Below are 13,624 nucleotides of genomic sequence, written 5' to 3'. Positions count from 1 at the left end.
GTCTTCTCTACGTGATATTCTTAGCTGGGAGATTAACTGATGTTCAATTTCTAGAGTGTTTTTAGTCTTATTAACAAAAACATTTGGCAGTGCATACTTTGTTTTAATTTAGTTGGCTGTATTGGAATTTAAGGTCTAAGAGTTAGTGTGTTCTTCCTTTTAAAATAAAATTCATTTAGTGAGTAATTTTATTAATTTTTCTGGGACAGGAGCTGTTTAGCAAAGAGGAGGCTGGACAGGATAGACCAGCCCAAACTCCCAGGCTTAGTGATTCCTGACTGCAAACTGGTATGGGAAAAGGCTGGCATCAGGGTACAGAAGAACCCCTGAAAGATTTAATTTCAAGAAAATAGCACAGATGGAGAAATCATTCTTTTCTTATTCTAATTTTCTTTTCTGTGTTTCTTGTGTATCAGATCTTACAACCAATAATAACAAATCATTACCCCTATTTAGGTGAAATACTCCTTTATGAACAGCTTTTACTTGAACAAGCTGTTCTGTTGTCATTCCTGATATCCAAAATTGGAGTTCCAGGACAGATACCCAGGATTATTTTGGGAGTAGAAATATTAAGAAGTTTCTTCACACTTTGCCTCAAACCCTTTGGCTGTGAGAGCTACTGGGATCTCACCCTTCTGTTGATGCTGCAGACAGTGGTGCTTTTCCTTTGGAGTCAGTATTTAATGCACACTCACAGGTGGTGTTGGGGGATCCTTTGGAGCTGCACAACCCATTGGGTGGACAGTCTGACATTTTGAATGATTGAGACCAGATGGGAAGCAGACCCTGTTCTCACACTGTGGTGGGAGAGAAGGGATGTCCGGGCATGTTTTGAAAGTCACTCTTTATTTTTTAATGATCTTTGAGGTCTTTTGCAATCTTAATGATCCAAAGGAGGCACTCCAGGAGCTTGGATAAGCATGAAGCTGAGCATTTATTGTCCTTAAGGATTTGCTGTTATCTTTTAAAGCTGATGTCTTCTCAGTGTAGCAGCTGGTTCAAAACCAGTTGTGGGTACAGTGCCTGCAGTCTGAGGCAGAAAAACCCTGCAGTGATTCACCCACTGAATGGCTGCACTTCCCCAACATCTGATGTACATTTACACCATCCATTCACCATGGCATAGGCACATTATTTCTGCCTTCCCTGAGTTTATGGTTACTTAGGCAGCTTAAAGTTCATTCAAAATGTGATTTCATATGATTTTGAGACGTGACTTTTTACTGTGAAAACTTGTAAAATGGAGAGGATAATGTTACCTGCCCAGTGTGTGGCCCTGGAAGGAGTTGGCACCTCGGCTGCATTAGAGTTACACCTTCTGCATCATTAGCAGAGCTCAACAACAGGCTCTTGTCTGCTCTTGGAGAGGCCCTTACCACTACTAAGAGAAGCTGAATTACCATGGAGTGGTAATAAGGTGCAGCATTACTGCCTTTCATGATTTTATCACAGGGCTCATCATCTTTTTTTTGTTGTTATCTTAGATCCTTAAGTAATATCATTATGTGAAAGGCATTCCCTTTCATGAGGCTAAAAATTGCAATGCAAATAAGAAAGCCCTGGGTATACATGCCATGGCTTTTAAAGCAGGTTCCTGGGAGGGTGGACACTGACTTGTGGGGGGCTTTTTACTTGAGACTGGAAATACTAGAAAGTTTTGTGAAGCTGTGAGGAGCAGTGAAACATCTCCTAATTGCCTCCTCCTGAAGGGAACCTACAAGAAAGATGGAGAGAGACTATTTACAGTGGCCTGGAGTGACAGGACAAGGGGGAATGGCTTCAAACTGACAGAGGGCAGGGTTAAATGGGAAGAAATTCTTCCCTGTGAGGGTGGGGAGGCCTTGTGGCAGGGGCTTGAAGGAGAGGAGCTTTAAGGTCCCTTCCAACCCAAACCATTCTATGATTCTGTGATCTCACCTAGGCATAGTTTTATACCTTGTGCATTTTTGCCACTAGGTAAGTGGAGTCCTTGTGCCATGGGTGGCATCCTTTATGTTCTGTCCATATGTCCCATGGACTGTTCCTGTGTGTTGCTGCTGTGGCCACAACGGGTTTGTTCCTCCTCCCAAAGCCTGGTCACTCCTCCAGCCCAGCAGGTCCTGGGCTGTCTCTCTAGTGTCACCCAGGGTGCCCTGTGGGAGCAGCACACTGTGCCAGCTAGAAGAGGCACAATGTCTCTGCCATGAAAACATTTCCAGGCATCTCTGTGTGCTGGAGATGTTCTGACTTGCCTTAGTAGAATCTGCTTGATCCCTGTTTCAGTGCTTAGTCCTGGAGAGTGAGGGAAGTGGATCCCTCTCCCTGATCACTGGCAGGGAAGTGGGATTGCAGTGCATGTCCTGCCCTCAGAGGAGGTCAGCAGCCCTCCTTCACTGGCTCTTAGCCTAGAAAGAGAGACCCAAACAGTAGAAGAAGGGGATCAGGGTTTGTTCATTCCTCCTCTTTGTCCTCCACGGTTGAATATGGATTATCCATTGCAGCAGCTGGTTTGGGAAGAAAGAATGTTGAGATGAAGTAATCAAATCCTGTCAGGGATTGCACCACATTGGTAGTAAATCCACTGAGTAAACAAAGTGGAAGGTTTTAATGCAACTGTTGTGCAGAATCCCCTGGATTTTATCCCTCCACAGCAGTAGTGATGCTGCCAGAAACAAGTTCACCACAGCTACTCCCACCTATATCTCCTGGTAAATCTGGAGTAATCACACAAATCATTCCCTTGAAGGTTTTGGTTTGCTTTGGCAGCTCAGTTGGTACATGTAGAGATAAAAGGGCTGCCTAGAGCACCCCATATTATCCAAGCATCCCTGTGAAATGCTTCCACTCATTTCAGTAAATCTAACAGCTTTGAACAAGAGCAGGTATTTTTCTTTGTAGTTTCTTGAGATAATTTCAAGCTCCAATGTAACTGCTCCCATTCAATGTCTGCTGGGCAAAGGTGGTTATAAAACTGTGGTGGAACACTTTGGCTTGTGACTGTTGGAAAGGCTCAGCTTTGCAGCAGTGTATGGATCTGATTTGGGATGCAGCAAAACCCATCCTGGAGAATGCTGCAGTTCTCCATCAAGAGCCTGTTGGGCAGTCAGATGACAAACTCAATTACAGAAGCACAATTATTTGGGTTATTCAAGATGAGAAAAAACAACCTTGAGCATCAGGGTGAGATAACCAGGCCACTGAGCAGCAGCAGCAGCAGAGGAGATTCTGTGTTAGCAACTCTGAGATGGGGGCTACTGGAAGAATGAACTACTCATAAGCCTCTAAATTAACTGGGGTTATTCAAGGAAATCACCTGTGGTCAGGTCAATAGATATTTTAGTTCATTGCACTGAAACTGTTAAAAACTGAAACTGAATAAAATCTTAGAGCTTGGGATGGAAAGCAGGGCTGTTGTTCACAGCACCTGCTCAAGGCAACTTCTGAGGAACAGGCTCTGCTCATTGGGCTCCATACCCTCAAAACAGAGCTGAGGGTGGGGGTTGTAGGTGGGCAGAGGAGATGCTCACACAGCAAAGGGCACTCTGTGAGAACAGGCTGGAGGGGCTGGGACAGGGCGTGAGGGAAATAGAGAAGATGTCAGAGTTACCAAGATTTATGGTAGAAACTATTGCTGAAGTAATCACAGAATCCTGGAATGGTTTGCCCAGAGAAGCTGTGGCTGCCCCTGGGTCCCTGGAAGTGTCCAAGGCCAGGTTGGACAGGGCTTGGAGCAACCTGGGCTAGTGGAAGGTGACCCTGCCCATGGCAGGGGGTGGAACAAGATGATTTTTAAGGTCCCTTCCAACCCAAACCAGGCTGGTATTCCATGATTCTGTGATCTTCTTCCCACCAGGGGCTCTGTGGCCCAGTCTTGATTTTGCTGTGCTCCGTCTCTGTGGAACAACATAATAACCCTATTTCCAAGCACTTTAATTTTTTCCTGAGTTTTTTTTTGTGCAATAAAGATAGACTTTCACTGGGTACTTTGCAGAACCATTTAATGTTGTTTGGTTTTAATCTGTTGTGTGATTAAAATAGATTAATGTTGTAGTAACATAAAAAACCCTCAGGGGGTTTTGTTCTCTTTGTAAATATTCTCTAGGATCTCTTCTGTCTTCTAAACTGTGTGTAGGGAGAGTGTTTAATGGGACCTGGGGAGAAAAGAGACGCATCTTAAACTTAATATAAGAATTTAATTTTTAATAGGTTTCATTTGGGGTTAGAGTATTCATATTAGAGTGGAAATTAAAGTGTCTAAATGTTTTGTGTGTAAGCTGTTGGAAAGTCTATAAAGAGATGTGCAGGGAAAAACCTTTCTTTCCTTATTTATCTGATCTTAAAAATATGAAACTGTAGAAGCCAGTGCTTGATATCATACACTGATATTTAGCCTGCTTTTGCAAACTTGCCTTTGAGTTGTCTTCAGCTGATACAGACACAGTTTGCTGGGCAGTGAGTGAGGTGAACTTCCCTCCTCCAGCAGATCCCACTGGTTCCCGTGATCCAGGGATGGGTCTCCAGAAGGCTGTGCTGCCCACGGGAAGTTGTACAGGAATTAAGTCCCTTCCAGTGTGTTGCTGGCTGCATGGAGCAGTGAGGAGTGGTGAGCCAAGCTGGAGGTGCCACACTGGGGTTTATGGTGTTAGGTAAAATACCTGTGGTCTCTCGAAGCCTGTGGACGAGAAGGGTGAAAAGAAGATTAGTTGCTTCATAAATGTGCTCTGGTCTTTACCTGGGGGCAAAGGCTCTGCTGTTTTATTTCAAGTTTAGGAAGATTTTTCCTTTCTGTTGTCTAAGCCCAGGCTTCAATCCAAGCAGCTTGGTGAGGAGGTGGAAGCTTGGCTGCAGGAGCTCCTGGTGGGTTGGGCGCTGCCAGTCCAGAGACCCTTTGGTGTCACACCTAGCAAGGGAAAATTCACCTTTCCAACCATCCAACTGGAGAGCACTTGCAGGCTTGGTTGCCATGGAGCAGTGTGGTGGTTTGGGATGCTCCCTCTCTCCCTGCACAGCGTCCCCTCAGTGGAGCTGCTCCACTGGCCCTGGGCCGCGCCGGCAAAGGGCCCAGGGCAAGTGTGGGCAGGCTGGCTGGATTCATCAGCCCCTGGGCTTCTGGGGCTAATTCACAGGTTTATTGGATTTCTTTGCAGCTGAGGAGTTGCACAAGTGTATCCTGAGCCCGAGTGTGCTGGGTGTGCTGTTCATGGAGCGGGGGATGCTCCCGGCAGGGTCCCGGTTCCAGCCGCGGCTATCGATGAGAAGCAGCCACCCTCCTGCCTGCACAGCCACCCCTCCTGCCTGCACAGCCACCCCTCCTGCCTGCACAGCCACCCCTCCTGCCTGCACACCCCCAGCCTGGGGGATTAGTTTAATACCTCAGCTTTATCTTGGCACTGTGGACTGCTTTCTCTCTTCATGCAGAAGCATCAGAATGTCCTCAGGCCCTTTTTCGTAAGATTAAGAGCTTCCCATGGCATCCTGACAAGGAGGAAATTTAAGGAACAAGAGTATTTAACTTAAAGCTAATCTGGTCTTTGTGAAAGTGGGAGGATTAGATCATTAAGTTCTACGTGCCTGGCAGGTTTGTGCCACGATGGCACCGATGAACAGAGCACTGCAGAGAGGGGAGCTGCAGCCTGGTGGAGTGTGGAGCTGGAGGAGGGAAGGAGAAAGGTTTTGAATCCAGGGACAAGTTGTGATGTGACCATTGGTCTGTTCTGAGTGACTGTTCATTAAGGAAGAAGGGAGAGCAGGGATGGAATCGTGTGGAAGAGGAAGGGGCAGGTCTCTACCCCTGCCTCACTCTGTCTGGGCTTTGTTGGAGTCATGTGTGAGCCCCAATCCCAGTCAGTGTTGTCCTCCCTCACAGGGACCCCACAAACAAGATGGAGAGAGACTATTCACAAGAGCCTGGAGTAACAGGACAAGGGGAATGGCTTCCCACTGCCAAAGGGCAGGGTTAGATGGGATATTGGGAATAAATTCTTCCCTGTCAGGGTGGAGAGGCCCTGGCACAGGTTTCCCAGAGAAGCTGTGGCTGTCCCTGGATCCCTGGAAGTGTCCAAGGCCAGGTTGGACAGGACTTGGATCAACCTGGGCTAGTGGAAGGTGTCCCTGCCCATGGCAGGGGTGGGACTGGATGGTCTTCAGGTCTCTTCCAACCCAAACTATTCTGTGATTCTGTCATCTCTTCCTGTACTGACTTCCTGGGCCACAGAGGTTTGTGTCTCCTAAAACCTTCTGTCTCTCTAAACTCACTTTGTATCTAGAGCTCATTTTTCAGCCTTGCTTGAAGAAGAGTAACTTAGAGAAAACACTTGAAGTTCTCATGTGGCACCACCTCCCTCCTCCCGAGGACAAGTTGTTAAACGTTTTCAACAGTTTCCAGTAAAACTGGTGTAGCTGATAAACGTTAAACTGCCTTTTTTTTTCCCCTGCTAGTCAGAAACAAACCCCCAGGAAGCTCAAAGTGAGCACTGGAGAGCTTCCAACGCAAATGGCAGGCTTGGCATCTCCCGGGAGCAGGAGGGGTTGGATCCCTCCAGACATGGAGGGTGAGGAGCAAGTGTTGGTCCCAACCTGCAGCCAGAACCATTTGCATGTGCTGCTCTCCCTCCTTCCCTCAGAGTCAATTTGACAGCTCTTATCTGATGATAATTAAAAGAAATCCTCCCCATTTGCACCACACTGGGTTGATCTGTTGAATGGAGCTCATAATAGTTTCTTTCTAAGTCTTAATAGGCCCAGCTGATTTGCTGTGTATTTTCTGTGTTGCACTGGAGATCGGTGCAGTTTCAGCCCTCTGCATGTTCTGTAAGGATTATATTTGATTATATATGATTATAAGTATTGGTGGCTGTCAGGGCCTCATGGAAAACCAGGCACGTGAGCTCAGGACATGATTTTCAAATGCTCAAGGCTTCCCTCTCTGAAAAGGGGAAAAACCCCAGCGAGGTGCTTCTCAAACATGCAGATGCACAACAAGGAGTAGTGCAAGGAAATAAATTGTTGTATCTTAAGTTTCCTTACTCAAATGCATCTGTTGAACCAGGGTGAAGAGAGCTGGCATTCTGCCAGGCTTGAGTCTGACCTTTTTTTTTTTTTTAAACCTTATGATTATTCTCATGAAATGAATACAGAGAGGACTTAAGCAAGAGTTTATTCTTGTTTTACATCAGCCCCTGCCCTGGAAAGCTCATCATCTAAATCCTTGGAAAAGGAACAGGGCCAAGCACTGACCTAACTGTGTCTTGAGGGAGCTGGAGCAGAACTTTAATCTTCTAGTCTGGTGCACCGTCCCTGAAGCACGGTGATTTGCCATAGTTCACATCATTTTCTCTGCAGATTTGGAGATGTTGCAAGATGAGTTTGCCCAATACATCCTCAAGGGTTATTGCTGAAAGCTCCTTGTAGCCTTGCAAGAAGCCTGTGCTGGGGCACATCTATTACCCATTAAACCTGGCGAAATGATGGAGTTTTGCTGCGTCACAACAAATCACACCCGTGCTAAAACAGCTGCAAACATTCTCCAGGACTTAATGAGCTCTTGCTGGTTCACAGTGGTCCAAACAACTTGTTATTGTGGCTGTTAAGAGAGTGCAGAATTATATTATCCAAACAGGCTCATGAAAAGACAAGATGGGGTTTTGGGGGAGCAAATGTGGGGCACACAAAGACAACCCATTTTAATGTCATTTGTAGATGTGTCATCTTTTGTAATTCTGATATGATTAAACAGAGGGAGGAGCAGAAGGTGGTTTTCTTCCTAAAGCCCCCTTAAATTGTAAGAAAGGACAAAACACAGAGAAGGGAGCATTTCCTATTTCTCTTAGTCTTTGCACAAAGCAGCCCTGGATCCCTAAGTGAAGCAAAAGAGGGAATCTGGGGAGTTAAAAGTCCACTTTGACTTTCAAGAGCTTCTCTTGAACAAGCTTCCACACACCATCATAAAAAATGTCAGTGTGAAATATCTGAAGGAGAGCAAATTGAACAATTTGGTGATTCTGATGCCTTCGTCTGGAGTCTCATGCCTGCAAGGGTGTGCAAAAGTCAATAACCTGAATTGGAGGTTATTGATTATTTCACTGGGCTGCTCTTGAAACATCATATGTGCTTGATTTGGTCTTCCAGCACCCAGTAAATGTTCGGTTTCAGTTTTACCTCCCTTTGTGAAAAGAATTGAAAATACTATAAAACTGAAAGTGGTTTGGGGTTTTTTTTTTCTATTTTAAAGTATTTTTCTTAAACATAAGTAAATGTTATTTGTAAAGGTTCCCCTTGCTCCAAGATGGATATTTCATGCCACAGGTGGGGCCTATCCTTAATTTATAAGCAACTGAGATTTCTGTTGGACACTACCATCTGCAGCCCCATGGATTTTAGGATGTTGGATCAGACCTGTCTCCATCAGGCTGCTTCTGGAGCCAAGCTCTGCTTCTTGGAAACCAAACCAGTTATGGAAATGACCTTTTCTCTTGCTTTTAAGCTAGAAGACAATAGGTTTAGATAAGATATTAGGAAGAAATTGTTCCCTGTGAGGGTGGGGAGGCCCTGGCACAGGTTGCCCAGAGAAGCTGTGGTTGCCCCATCCCTGGAAGTGTCCAAGGCCAGGCTGGACAGGGCTTGGAGCAACCTGGGCTAGTGGAAGGTGTCCCTGCCCGTGGCAGGGGGTGGAACAAGATGGTCTTTAAGGTCCCTTCCTACCCAAACCATCCCATCATTCTATGACTCAAAGCTGAGCACTGGGAGAGGACTCAGGCTGCCAGTGGGAGTGTTGGGAGGACAGAAACCAACCCCCTTTTCCCACAGCTCTGCAAACCTGCCCCCTCTGCCCCTGATGTGTGGGTGAAGTGTCAGTAAATGTGTGGGTGAATGTGTCCCAGGCATGTGCTGGGAGTTCAGTGGGTGCTGTAGTGTGCCCTCAGAGGGATGTTTTCCCTGATCAAAGGCCTTGGAGAGGAGGAACAGAGAGGGGAAAATAAAATAAAATGTGAGTTGTTCAGCTGTTGAGATAAAAATGAAAGTTGAGCAATGAAACCTCCTTTCTCAGTGTGCTCCACCTGTGCTGGGTGGAAGAGGTTTGGGTGTTGTATTCCAGGCTGGCTCTGGAATGGGCTTTTTTCTTCTATCTCCACACCAGTTATTCAGACAAAGTGGGAATTCCTGGTGTGCAGTTTTGCAGACTTCAGGCTGCCATTTTTCTGAAGGTTGTCTGGTTCCTTGCTGGAAAGGTTTGGAGCACGAGCTCCTTCTGGCACTTTGCAGAGCTGTGGGCACTGGAGCATCTCCCTGAGCAGCAAAGGCTGAGGGAGCTGGGGCTGTTCAGCCTCCAGAGCAGACACTGAGAGGGGACCTCCCACCGTGTGTCAGGGGCTGCAGGGAGGGGGCAGAGGATGGCCCAGGCTCTGCTCGGGGGGCCCAGCAATGGCACAGCAGGAACGGGCAGGAACTGATGCCCAGGAAGCTCCAGCTGGACAGGAGGAAGAACTTCTTCCCTGGGCAGTGCCCCAGCTCTGAACAGGCTGCCCAGGGAGGGGCTGGAGTCTCCTCCCTGGGGATATTCCAGAGCCCTCTGGACACAATCCTGTGCCCTGTGTTCTGGGCTGGCCCTGCCTGAGCAGGGAGGTGGCACCAGTGACCCACTGGGGTCCCTTCAGCCTGACCCATCCTGGGATTCTGTGATGAAACTGGCAGCATGTGCAGTCCTGCCCTGGGGAGGGTGGTCACCATGACCTCCAGCTCTAGGACACTGGGGTGACACAAGGAGAACCTGGGCTGTGTGAGGCTGTAACACCGAGCAGGGGAGTTCAGTGCCACCCTTGATTACCTGACGTGATGATCCCGAGCAGGTACAGCCCGAGTGCCACGTCACCAGCCCTGCAGCAGCTGGTGCCTGTGAGCCCAGGTGTGTGTGTGTGGTGTTCATCCACAAATCAAATCAGCTGCTGCTTAACCAGGATCTGACTCTCTTCACATCCAGTTAAATGTGTGCACAACTTGGGAGAGGCTGAGAGTTCCAGCACTGAGCCTGTTGGTGCTTTAGGGACCTGCAGCTCAGGGATAGGGGCAGTTTTCCAAGCATTTCTTCCAGCAGCAGGGCTGTTTGAAGCAAGCTTTGGTGGTTCAGGCTTTTGTTAAAAGGGAAATGAAAAGGGAATAGGTTACTTTGAGTTCCAGTTGCTTCCCCAGACCGGCTTATAAAACATGCCAGGGAAGGGCAGGGTGGGAAGGTGGATACCTGAAGCACTAGTTACCCTCTGCCCACAGCACCACTGTTCAACAGGATTTTTTAATTTTTGATGTATAAATTATAAATTTAGTATGAAATATCCTGGTGAGTTTGTGATGTGGGAATAGGGAGATGGTTTCTCATTTCCCGGCCTAACACATTCCAGGGAAGGTTCGGGTTGGATGTTAGGAAAATATTTCATCACTGAAAGAGTGGACAAGCACTGACACAGGCTGCCCAGGGCAATGGTGGAGTCACTGTCCCTGGAAGGGTTCCAGAAATTAGTAGAGGAGCACTTTGTGATGTGGTTTAGTGCTCATGGGGGTATTTGGTTGAACATCGGACTTGATGATGTTGGAGAGCTTTTCCAACCTTAATGATTTTGTGATTCTATGAAAGGAAGAAAAGGAAATTGTAAGTTGAGTTGTAGAGCTCCCTGAGGCAAGATAATATTACAGTGAAGAGCTTAGGGGGGGTTCAGAGGATTATTAGACGTTTATAGAAATAATAATAAAGTTATCAGACTGGTACCAGGTAGGATGTGAGTTTGCTAGAGGAAGGAACCCTCAAGGGTCATTGTATTAACCAGCCTCTTGCCAGGAGGGCTTGGAGAGTTTTCCCTTGTGACTGAGTGTGGGGCTCCCATTGTGCCACCACATCTCCACCTGGAATGAGTCAGGAGCAAATCCCACATGAAATGGGCCATTGATGTTCTGCATCACTTGTGACCTTCTGCCCACCCCTGGATTTGCTGTCTGTGCTGTTTTCTGCCCTGGTGTGTGATGGGTTCTGCTGCACTGACACTCACAGGGGTGCCTTCCACAGAGAGAAGATGAAGGTGAAGCCGTGTTTGTTTGTTTAGAGGAAACACTCGTGATTAATGGTACCAACGCTGTTCTTAGTGCTGGGAAACAGCTGCTGACAGCGTGGGGCTGGCTGGGGTGAGCACCCCAACTCCCTCCTGCTGCTGGGAAGTGGCTGTGGGGTGTGCTGGGGAAGCAGGACTGAGCTCTGCTGTGCCACACAAACCGTGTGTCCCAACCGACAGCTGAGCAAACTCATGAACCAACAATTGGGGATGATGATATTGGCTCTGAGGATTAGCACAGCAGGTAGCCGTGTTGGCACAGGGCAGGGCTGGGGCTGAGGGATAAGTACACATTCTTTTATTATTGCAGCTAATGGGAATCTGCCAGGCTTTGAAGCCCAGAAAGGCTCACTGGCCACCTGTGAGCTAATCACATAGATTTGCCTCATTCTGTATTTCAGCTCGCTTGGAGCCCGTAATCTAATTTCCAAACAGAGATGAGAAGAGTGAACAATTCATTTTCTACTTTACATGACTGTGCTGGTAAACTTTTAATCCCTTTAGAATTACAGTTCCTTGTGACACGGAGGCAACACCACAAAATCCTGCGTGTGAGGCTGAAGTCTTTGAATGTACCAGTGCTGGATAATAATTAGCCTCAGCAGCAAGGCACAACATGAATCAAAATAAAAGTGAGGAGCACAAATGGTATTATGAATCATACACAGGCTAATGATTCCAGTTTGTGTAGAAAATCCCTGTGTTTGGGGCTGCAAAAGCACCCTGCAGCAGGCAGGGCTTTCCCAATGTTGGTGTCCTTTCTGCTTGTAGGACACTGTTGTGTCAGCCCTGTGACCTGCCAGCTCATTAACCACACTACAGTGACAGTGGAGGTTTGTGTGGGGCAGAGCTGACATTAATCTGGCCTTCATTGCTCACCATTTATTTTGGCACTGAGGATGTTTATTTAGATTTTTGAGTGTGGTGCTGAGCTGACACTGAGCTGGGGGTGTTTGTGTTCATTCCTGCTGGGGTGGTTTAGGATGTGTTCACGTGGCAGCTTCTCAGACAGCTGCTCTGTCATAACAGGAACGCTGCTGACCTGCTGCTCTGCTGTTTTCATTACAGCCAGGTCAGTCAGTAAACACTAAGGTGAGCACTGCTGTTGATGATGTGCAAAGGCACTTTCACAGCAACTCAGTGTCTTTTTAGTGATCTGTATGGACAGTGCAGAGATTATCCACACCTCTGGGAAGAAACATTTGAGTCAGAGCTTCCTTGAAGACAACATCTGCCTCAGCAGTGAACAGGTAGTTCACAAGTGCCTTCACCCTGACTTTGCACCTTCACTTGGATTTTGCTTTCAGGTTGGTAATAAAAAAACCACAGTGTCCCAAATTGCATTTTCTACAAACTGCCATGGCCAGTGCTCACTGACATTGGAGTCAATCTTCCAGCAAAATGATGAAACAGTGGTAAAAGTGGTGCCCTGAGATGATGGGCACTGCCCAACCTGTGTTCACGGCATAAGTGATCATCCAGAGGGCTTAAGGAAAATACTTTCTTGGTCACAAATCCTATTTCACAGAGTCCTGCTGTATGTATTTATAAGGAATAAACCCCCTCAGGTCACAGATAAACGTAATGAGAATAGTTCAGCTGATTGGAGTAAAACGTGTCACATTGTGTGAAGCAATTAGGATATAAGGGACCCTTTGCTGTACCAAAATTTACTCTGCCAGGAACCACCAGCTGACCTGACACATGTGAAAGCAGAGCTGGTTGGCAGCACAGCCTTTCCAGTTGCCATGAACATGGAAAACAGCATCTCTGTGTGGCCTGCCAGGTTCCACAGCTCCCCACCTCCTGTCTGAACATGGGTGTGACTTGGGCAATTAGTCAGACTTCAGCTGTTTCTGTAGGTTTGGTTACTGGGAGGGCTGTGGTTTGATTGATGTCTGTGGGGAGAGCAGGTTTGGAGAGACATGGTCAAGAGCACAAGTTACCAAGACCAAGGAAACCTGTTGTAGCAATGATGGAGGGCAGAGGGGGCACCAGGAGATTGGACCAGAAGAGGCCCCAACACCTACAGTGAATTATCCAGGAGACAGCAATGGTCCCATAGGGATGGCTGTCATTCAAAGCTAGAAAGTTCTTCATTTCTGACTTGCCATACAGTGGAATATCCCACTCCTGCGTATAAAATGCTGTAGAATGATGCAAGAACAAAGCATGCCTAAGAGTCCTTGTTGTTGCCATGTCTTTTTCTCAGTTTTGTGTTCTTTTCTATCTTAATTTCTATAAAGCCATTTAAGCCCTATACTGCTGTCCCTTGCAGGGAGAATTTGGTGTGCAGAGTCATGTTTACATACAAATAAAAGCTTTTAGTGACTGTGTTGTCAAAGGAATGAAACACAAATGATAGCTAGATCTTCAGTTACACATTTTAACCAATTCAGTAAATTAGCTTCTTTTTTCCCCCCTTTTAAAACAAACCAAATTCATGAGATGTGTTTTAGCCCAGATATTCAATTTACAGAGAGATGGGCATCACTGGACACTTATAACTGACACATTTAATGAGACACTTTGTTGGCCAGAAGCAGTGA

At 46.8% G+C, this 13,624-nt stretch overlaps 2 long non-coding RNA genes across 2 annotated transcripts in view; one reads left to right on the top strand and one right to left on the bottom strand.

Moving 5' to 3' along the window:
• Positions 1–13,624, top strand: part of LOC113957339 — a 47,270-nt gene that overhangs the window by 26,069 nt on the left and 7,577 nt on the right. The window lies entirely within an intron of this gene.
• Positions 4,195–6,332, bottom strand: LOC113957341. The gene is made up of 3 exons (XR_003531138.1): positions 6,238–6,332; positions 5,355–5,457; positions 4,195–4,654 (listed from the first exon to the last, which is right to left on the bottom strand). It is a non-coding gene; the product is annotated as an uncharacterized LOC113957341 (long non-coding RNA).

The sequence above is a fragment of the Corapipo altera genome, unplaced genomic scaffold (assembly GCF_003945725.1).
Source record: "Corapipo altera isolate COAL_440 unplaced genomic scaffold, ASM394572v1 105, whole genome shotgun sequence".
Lineage (NCBI taxonomy): Eukaryota > Metazoa > Chordata > Aves > Passeriformes > Pipridae > Corapipo > Corapipo altera.
Note: the sequence above shows the minus strand (reverse complement) of the source record. Positions and strands in the feature narration are given on the sequence as shown.